Genomic DNA, 9,284 nt, shown 5'->3' on the forward strand with positions numbered 1-9,284 from the left:
GCAGTTAATAGAACTGATGGTCTATGTATTATTATTTTCACATATAATAAACATTCAATAAATCTCAAATATGTCTTCTTTTGGGAACATCTAGATTAATGTCAAATAAATGTATATTTGTAAGTTTGAGTTAGAAATGTTATCACAGCAGAACAAACAGCATACAAAAAGTACAATCATTGTTCAGTATTTAGCTCAGCTGACTGTAAATCTGAGAAGAATAATGGATGAAGGACGATGATGAGCAATTTAAAAAAATTAATATTCTGTTGGACCTAAGATTTCTAATGTCTCTTACATGATGCATACATAGTTACTCAAATCTGACCAGTGCAACCACATCGGCCTTTTGTGTTACATATATATGTAAGTGTATGTTCCACTTTTGAGGTCACTTAAAACCTTTTGAGGTTTCACTGCAGGAAAATGTGTTACTGTTGGGAGATGCTCGATGAAATGCAGCCTACAAGTGCTGTAACAGAATTTGGGATTAAAGACAGGAGGGAATTTCAATTTGATTTTCACAAACTATCGTAAGATCACTTTTGGCTTAATGACCGCGTGTGACAATTTTACACCTCAGTGAATTTCGCTTTTTTGCTAAAATCTGCAGACTGTATGTATAAAGTCAGAATGTTAAGATGCAGTTCTTCTAAAATACTAGAATTTATCTTTCTTCATATCTACAAATTGTTTTTAGTTGCCAAAAATATTCATTTTAATTTAAAATTGAATCATCATACAAATGATATACATTTTTAAAAGCCAATATTTTATTAAACTCTCAGAGAATCATTGTTTAAATTTCATATAAAATATATTTCACTACAAAACTGTTTTCTTTGAAGCAAAGGGAGTTTGGCATACGGTATCTCTTCGTTTCTAAAAGATCTAATCTGCTTTATAGCACTTGAAGGGTTTTATTCCAAAATACTAAATAAGCACTTTTATTGCAACTGATTCTGAAATGAATCATCCGTTAATCTTTGCCGTTACTAAATATGTTACGTTTTTCCAAAGAGAGAAAAATAGTTGTGCATTCATGCCAACGTTTTCTCATGATTGATTTAAAGTAAGGCTCTACTGATATGCTATCAGCCTGACAAAAGAAGCCTCTTCTTTAAAAAAAATGAAACATTTTGGTGAGCCTGTTGAGAAGTCGCATTTTGAGAGCAATAACAAATTGTGAATCTTTATTCTAATTCCTCTCTCCACACTGTCCTTAGAAAGACCTGCAGAGCACGGTGGTGATAGTATGAAAGAGCAGATAATGTCGTCTGCATCTTCTGCTCACTGACTTACACGTTTCAGATTTGTTGTTTAATTTGTTTCCTCCCCACAAATTTAAATAAAACCCTTTGGAAAGAAACCCTTCGAGCGAACCTCCTTCCCCACTGTGGATTCAATTAGACTGTGTTGCTCAGCATGTGAATTGCAGAGGATTAAGTGATTGTGTATCTTTTAGATTCAAAACATCTGCTGTTTATGCTGGCAAAAGCTCCACCACTCTCATACTGGGATGCAAGGCAGGCTGTCGGAGAGGAGGAGAAAAGAGGTGACAGATAAATACAGGATGAAAATGCAGAGAGCGGCAAGTGGTAGTCATTATTTGGTTAATTGCTATGAACATTACTGATGGAGTATCATCTCGGTAAGGTAGAATATCATTGTTTTGGTCTAAATATTTTGAGATGTGTGTTTTCTTTAATCACACAGTGCAGACATGCAGTATGTTTAGCCCCAGGGGGGTAACAAACATAACCTTAGCAGTGCTCCTATTTGAGCTCTAACTGACCACAGAGTTATAGCAAGTGGGAGGTGACAGTGTATATGTGCACTAACAAGACAGATGTAACTTTTTTCACACACAGTGTTTGTTTGCAATAACTTCCGGGTAGAAAACCCCCACATCAGGTTCTTAAAGTCAAGTGGTGCTGAGCAAATGCCGCCCGCATTGGTTAGTTTAAGTGTTTGCTATATTTAGAATATGTTCACTGCTTTACCTCACTGTCAGACAGCCCTTTCCAACTGGGAACTGAGGGAGTTACCAAAAAGCCACCAGACTCCACTGACAAAAACAATGATTTTACTAAATTGATTAAGGGACTCAGTGGGTCTACCGCTGCCTTGACTGGTTTAAGGTGTAAGGTAAAGCAGAAAAAAATATTGTAAATAAAGCGTCCACTGACACTGACTTTGATTTTTTAAAGAAGGGTGTCTTTGTACATGGCTAAAATACATTTTGCTGTAGCCCTGTCCACACTGCTTAGCTTCCATGCCCGTAAGATGCCAGAGATGCTAGCAAAGCAACACAGTACATAAAATAAGCACAGCAGGAATGTCAGATAAGTTGGACCACTGTGTTTAACTATATATCTTTAAATGTTACAGTTATGGCTGAAACAATAACAGAAATAAGCAAGTTTGCTGATTTTACCTATCTCAACAATTAAAATCAATGAATAGTTTTCTACCTGGAAGTAATTGTTGTTATTAGAATATGACGTCAAGACAAAAAGAGGCAAGTAAAGAATTTTATCCCCAAATATGATGAATGATCAGCTGTTTAAAAATACAATGCAGATTTGTAGCTTAACAGCAGCAATCTTGGATCCCTTCACTATTTGAGAACACCATAGATTCATAATTTAGCAGCCAGCACCACTTCTTTCTAAAACAGATGTAGAACATGCTTCAGCTTCAGCAGTAATATGATATATATTATTAACTTCCCCATAATGAATTAGCTGTAAAGTATGGTGTTGCTTCGTTTACACTGACCTCTCATATAGTCTATTGATTGGCTTTCAAATGGCCTCAGCTCATTTGCTGGAGTGCTGTAGTAGTGGTCAGAGCTCTCCCCTTATGATCAAACAACATTCATCCAACAGCATAAATTTAACATCGAAGGATCTGCTGAAGAAGTAGCTGCACTACAAGACTGGTACACAGTCATCCCTCCCTCCTGTATGAGTTAAAGAAGCCACACATCATGAACCTTCTTTACCCTCAACTTTGCTATTAAACACAAAATTGTTGTATTCTTGCTGCTCCATTAGGAGCCATGAATACTCTGAAGGATTCATTACATTACTAATTTAAAATGATTACTAATAAACATTAACAATTTAGAGGGGATGCTGACATTTCACTTGTTAATGCTGTGGTGCCCTCTGAAACCTTGCATGTCGGTTGTAAACAGGGTCTTCCCAGGGGACAGTGAGGGTGTTCATGGAAGCAGGGCAGAGAGACATCCAGTATTCATGGTCCCACAACATAAATAATTTGCTCTAATGCTCTCTAGGTTCCCCTTCATGCCTGCCTGCATCGTAGAATCATAGAGTTGTAATGCATCAGTATGTTTTGAACACCATGCACTGCAGTTTGCCATACCATGCCACTGTTACAGTATGGTGTAATTTTCTATGCTTGCTGCAGGCTTTGGTTTAGTTCATATACCCTCTCAACCTGCAAGTGGACAACTCAAACATTTGGTGCTGTCCTACTTACAAAAGGTGCCACCATGAATGTCCACATTAATCCTCAGAAACAAGGACACAGCTTTATATTCCAATGGGAAAGCTGGAGAACACGATACAAAGCCCATATAGGTCCAGTATGGTTATAAAAAAATATAGGCTACATGTGCACGGGAAGAACTTTTTTCTCTGCAAGACGTGAACCTATCCAATTTATCTTCATTCCTACTTCCGGCAGACGTTCACAGGAACAACCTGGGAATTCCTGTGAACGTCTCCTTTGGGGTTTTCTGAGATCTATTCTTAGAGTTCAGATGAATGAGGGAACATGCAAAAAAGTGAAAAGTACAGATGAGGAGGGAGGGAAATCAATATGCATCCTCTAAGGGGAGAGGTGCATTGTTAGCGGTAGCAGGTGCTGCGCTAAGACTGACAAAGATGGATAACTAACACCAGCTAGCATTAATTAAGGAGTGACTTTAGAAGAAGAGACATTTTTTGGTCAAAATGTTTGGTTTCATCTTCAATCACTCTGACTATCTGTGGTGGCAGGAAAGCAAAAGGTTTTGTGTTTCTGGGAGTTTTTAATAAATGCAGCAGCTGAGCGACAACAGTCGTATCTTGAGCAACACCTGAGCGCCCTAGATTCAGAGTCTTCGATCTATATGTTGGTACGAGGCCTAGAGCAACACAGCTAGTTTATCACGGTAGCTGTCACAGAGGCTCCTCTGTGGCTCACACCGCCGCTGAATCTGTGCAGGCTTTAGACTTCAGCACAAAAGTAGGTCAGCAGTGACTGAAGTACACTGAAACACCTTGAAAACAGTTCTGTGGATTTGTAGATTATTGAATCACACATAACAGTCACTTTAAAAATACACAAGTTGTAGATACCTCCAATTTTACTATGGATAATGTTGAAAAATGTCTATATTACAGGATGGGTGATAAGGCCTGTGGTTGAGAAAAGATAAACAGTTCAAATTACTGAATGATTGAGTCGCGAAATGTCATTTGATGCCAAGAACATGTATGTTTTCCTAATGTACAAAGTGTGTTGTAACACTGGTATGAGGGGCTTTCTTGCTTGTCTTGACTTTTTTCTGTTACAACATTTATCGTTTTTATGATCCCACCTGTTCTCGGAGGGCAACTTTTAAATTCAATTGACTGTCTTTACAGAGGCACAGAGTCGCTCTAATTGCTGCTTGCACAAAGCATGGAACATTGACAAAGACAAAATGCAAACAGCAGTGACTTCTGTCAGTTCTTAGATACATCATGTGTCTTTAGCTGTACGTGGTTATGCAGTCATGCTTGTACATAAAAATACCATTTCATCTCTCTTATTGTGGGTTATGAAACCACTCTGAACAACTTACCTCCTGTATCCTCACAGGCCTTTGTGGTACTGACACAACCTACAGCACCTTTGGGAGCTGATCTAAGGCACATTAACATTCATCACAACACTGGAGTGCATCTCAGTGGACAAATTTGGAACGATTGTTCAGTTTTTCCCTGCGTATCTACCTCTTAAGAGGATGCTGACAGTTTGACAGAGAAATGTTTCTTGGAGGCAGAGCTGCTCTGGAGGCAGACGTAGTCTTATTGGTTCAGTTAATACTGAATAGAGCCAAAAAAGATCAGTCAGTGTGTGAGCATTGCACACTAGCTGGCAGATCAAACTCTTGCTGAAATACAGTGTAACTAAACATTAAAAAAAGCAATGTTGTATTTTTTTGTCCTTATTCATGACCATAGCTGTCATCATTTGGGAAGTTTGCTGAGGCTAGGAGTCTACATTGGATTTGTCATTTAGCTGCAATCGAGATGTCACAGACATCTAAATGACTAAAACCAGGGATTGCAGCCTTAGCCAGTGGACTCTGGACATATGTGGACCATCTAATACTTCTTTACCACCGTCTATATTGATAGCAGTGTCGGAAGACACAACCAGGTGTGAAGCTAAAGAGGCAGATTATAGTAAATGTGTGCATCTAGTACATAAAAAACAAAAACTAACAACCCAATTGCCAGAAAAAATGTTGGCATTGTACATTACTGCAAACCACGAAAACAAAACTTTCAAAATCACTGTGGTTAATCTCCGGTTAGGGTTAGGTACAAAAGCCGCTTGATGATGGTTAGAGAAACATCATGTTGTGATTTAAAATACCTGGTTTGGGGGGCACAATCCCTGCTGGAAACTGCTGGTTAAAAAACACCCACATTTGGCCTAAAAAGCCACCGGGAATGCAGCAATGACTCACTCATGAATAACAACCGATTTTTTTGTCTGCAGCATGGCAGGCGTCTCACCATCCACCATCCTCTACACCTCCAGATGACAAAGTCTGCTCATAGGTCACTTTGGAGATGTTATTATGATACGTATGAAACATACAAATGTAACATATTCGTGGTTTGCAGAAACTGTATGAAACTGTAGCAGTTCCACAGTCTTTGGTATTTGCTATCATATTGTTTTCTCCAATTCATTTCAGCTGACTTACAGTTCCCCTGAGTTGACTGGATGGTTATTCAGATCATCTGTTGCACATGGTGTGGGGACCGACTCCTACCTAAGAACTGAGAGTAGCTTGGTGCATTTCCCCTCTGGGCCACTCAGGGTTTGACGATGTCCTTTCTTTGGGCTTAACAGAGGTGGGGAAATGCACACTTACTCTGATCCTCCCTCAACCTAAGGCAGACCTCATGTAAGCAGATATTGTCAGCCAGAAACTCTGTATGAGGGTACTTTTGTGCAGATTTGTGCACATAATCACCAGTTTGAGATATGTTTCTCTAAGTGAATATTTTTTATACTGTGTGGTTGGAATCTGGTTTTCAGGCTTCTTCCTGATCAGCTACAATTTGGGGAATCAGTACCAACACACAATGCCAAAATTTTCTTCTGGCGACTGGGCTGAAACAAAGGGATCTCATCATTTGTGTTTCAGATTTGCATCTGTGCTCAAACTTCCTTTTGATCAAGAAAACAGGATCATTTATTTTCGAATATAATAATAATCATGATCTCTATGCAGTGCACAGCACAGATGAGGGCACTGTATAGTTTTGCTCTGAGTGTGTAATTGTTATTAGATAGTAAATCAATTTCATTTTACTGGATTTTAATGGTTTGGCTTTAATTTGTTATATTTACAGCAGACTTCATCAACATGCAAAGATTATATGAAGCCCAATAAGGGAACATATTCAGGAGGCCAGATTATTCTGGTGGAGAGCCACATCTGTCTCAAGGCCAACTGTCGTCCCCTATACTCGCTGCTGACTTGTTCACTGGGCTTCAGCCTTATATGACTGACCCAGAAAAGTGTCACTCTGCAATTTGAGGTTTAAATCAACCAATGAGATTGTTTTTGCTCCCACAGCACTTCAGCCTCTAAGAAAAAAAAAGTCCAATCTTCTCTATGCTGTGTGGAAAATCTCCCTTTTAAATAATATGCTTAGAGTCTGAGTACAAAGTGTAGGGATAAACATCTTGGTGTTTCTGTTGTGACAACCTTGCAAATATGCAGTATACATGTGTCATCTAATACATTGTAAAAATGTGTTGTTGTTGTTGTTTTTTTAAATTTAGGTTACTTTTAGCTACCTGACAGACCCATGCATTTCCTTGTTTGCTGTGACCTAACTTATCAGGAGTAAGTAACATTGTGCATTTTATCATACACACTATAAAACACCACAAAACGCCGTGAACTTCTTGCTGGAAGCCGGAGGAACTTCTTTAGTGGCATATGGAGAAAGGTGTGTGGGAGGAGAGTGACAAGAGGTTGGTCGGACCATGCTGTGAATTGTGACTCCATTTCCCAGGGGGCTTTGCAACAACAGCTCAAAAAGCCACTAGCCGCTTAGCCGATGGCATGGAGAGGGCTGAGACGATTTGGCCAGAGGTCACAGGAGCTGATTGGCTGGTTTGTGGAATCATGGTGGATGCGAGGGTGCAGGTGTTTGTTGATCGGATGACTCTGGTGCACAGGAGGATTGTGGGTAGATGGATATGTCAGAGAGTTGAACCCCACCCCTTCTTAACTGTGATGCCTGTTGAAGGGAGGACGGTAATGTGTGAAAGCGGATCAAACCCTAATTGTCTTTCATTTTTGACCTCCACTAACATGTTGACCCAACTACATCGAGCCCTAGAAAACCTCAGAATATCTGAATAGAAGCACATTACCAGGTGCTATGTTGGGTCAGCTTTTACTGTCGAAACTTACCTCATAACAGTGTATCTACTGCATTATCCAAAGCTTTCAAGGTACCGATCTTGGTACTGGCTTTACAAACAAATGTCTGAGGGCTTACTCCTTAAGACTAAAGATGTTAATTTGCTTCAATGGTTTATTTTACCCATAACCATGTACAAATAAACAAAACCTTTACAGCTTTGTATGGTCACACATTTAGCATTCATTGGTCCATAAGCACTCCTCACGGCGACATGAAAACACTGTTATAAGACACCGACATTGATTTCTAGCATCGGCGTCTCAATGTTGCACTGACGTCACAAATGTACCATCCATTCTAACAGTTTCATTGCAAATAAAAATAGTCACATGCAATGATTGAAAAAAATTACATTACCTCATGTCACATAGAAAGTAAGCGAAAAGTTCCATCATTTAGAAATAAGTACTCTTCAGAGATTTGTCTCTCTCTCTCTCTTTTTTTTTTTTTTTTAAGTCCTAGACATTCTTTCAACAGCGTTGTTGGTCTCATTTGGGTTGTAAACATTAGTTACAGTGCCTAGCTTCATTCACCTGGCTGGCTTTGTAGCGTCTCTTAAGAGAATTGGTCAATCAATACTATCAATCAACTGATCGAGAGGAATTGGTCAGTAGTCAATCAATTGAATTTATCATGGAAGGACATGATCGTCTTTGGGCTCAGTTAGGGGCAACAGGACACCAGTGAGAGACTGCAGAACAGACTGAACAGTAGATCAATATAAGACACCCTGAGAATCACAACTACGTCTCTTTCATCTGTCATCCCTCCTCCCTACCCTCTCTCTTCCTCTATCTCTTCTTGTATGGAACGATCATAGTCAGGTGGGCGTGGCCTCGGTGGTTGAGGAAGATGGTTGGTTGGTAGGTTGGTTTGTTGTGGCGGAAGCCGGTTGCCGTGCAACTGGCTCCTTAGTGGTTGGCATGGAGACAGGTTAAGGTGGATTCTGACCTTGTAAGGTAGTATGCAGCACGTACAGTAGTATGAACAGTAGAATGTAATATGCAGCTCTGGAGAAAAATACATGAATTTAAAATGGTGATGCTGAGGAAAAACAAACAGAACAAGTGCACCTTATGAAGATTAAAGGGTCAGTTCATTCAAATTGCATATTTTCTCACTCAACTCTCGTGATATCTAACTATGCACATTTTTAGAGATATCTGTCTCTGACATTTCTGTCACCATCCCCAAAAGTGGAATTTAGTTTGTTCTTTGGAGCTACTTTCTACAGACAAAACAGTCCCAAAAAAGTGAGGTCTGTTGTTTACCCAGAGCAACAGGGATGCTGTTTCTGGAAAGAAAATTTGCTGTTGTTTCCTCAAATGTATATTTCCAGTGTTTAGGAGTGGAGGCAGAAATGTTAGATGGGCATCTCAAAATCTGGACAAACATTCAACTTTTATTTTTGAATGAAATGACCCTTTATAATTCAAACAACTTGAGGTATACTTGTTTTTTTTTTCTTTTAAGAGCAACTAAAGAAGCGCTTTGTTTCATTTGAAAACATGTCATAATGTTGAAGTTGAAAACACCACAAAT

This window comes from Epinephelus fuscoguttatus, linkage group LG5, assembly GCF_011397635.1.
Source record: "Epinephelus fuscoguttatus linkage group LG5, E.fuscoguttatus.final_Chr_v1".
NCBI lineage: Eukaryota > Metazoa > Chordata > Actinopteri > Perciformes > Serranidae > Epinephelus > Epinephelus fuscoguttatus.